The sequence below is a fragment of the Elephantulus edwardii genome, unplaced genomic scaffold (genome assembly GCF_000299155.1).
Source record: "Elephantulus edwardii isolate Elephantulus edwardi_28Jun2011 unplaced genomic scaffold, EleEdw1.0 scaffold00276, whole genome shotgun sequence".
NCBI classification, from domain to species: Eukaryota; Metazoa; Chordata; class Mammalia; order Macroscelidea; family Macroscelididae; genus Elephantulus; species Elephantulus edwardii.
Genome location: NW_006400026.1, coordinates 1,163,456 through 1,163,871, shown reverse-complemented (window position 1 = coordinate 1,163,871; position 416 = coordinate 1,163,456). Strand labels below are relative to the sequence as shown.

The 416-nt window shown below is 59.4% G+C and overlaps 1 pseudogene; it reads left to right on the top strand.

Annotated features, from left to right (window-relative positions):
• Positions 1 to 212: 212 nt before the first annotated feature.
• Positions 213 to 416, top strand: part of LOC102853562 — a 26,901-nt pseudogene continuing 26,697 nt past the window's right edge.

Below are 416 nucleotides of genomic sequence, written 5' to 3'. Positions count from 1 at the left end.
ATTTTTTAGGAATGGATTGCCACTTCTTTCTTCCAAGGCACTTTGGGCTGGATTAGAACCTTTAACCTTGTAGTTAGCAGCTAAGTGCACTAACCTTTTGTACTCCCCAAGGACTTTGATGGATAAAAATTATGGAAGGCACAACAACTTTTCCTACTGTCAAAAAAAAGAAATGAGGACGCAGGGCGAGGGCGAGGCCGCCAGCTGGGGGAATGCCGGGGGAACGCACGCGGCCGCCCGCCAGACCAGGGAATGCCGCCGCCAGACTGGGAACTCCACCGCCAGCCGCTGCCCGCCAGACCAGGGAACGCTGCCGCCAGACCGGGAACACCGCTGCCAGCCAGGGGAACGCACGCCGCCTCCCGCCAGACACAGGGAACGCCGCCGCCAAACCGGGGAACGCCGCGAGAGGGACC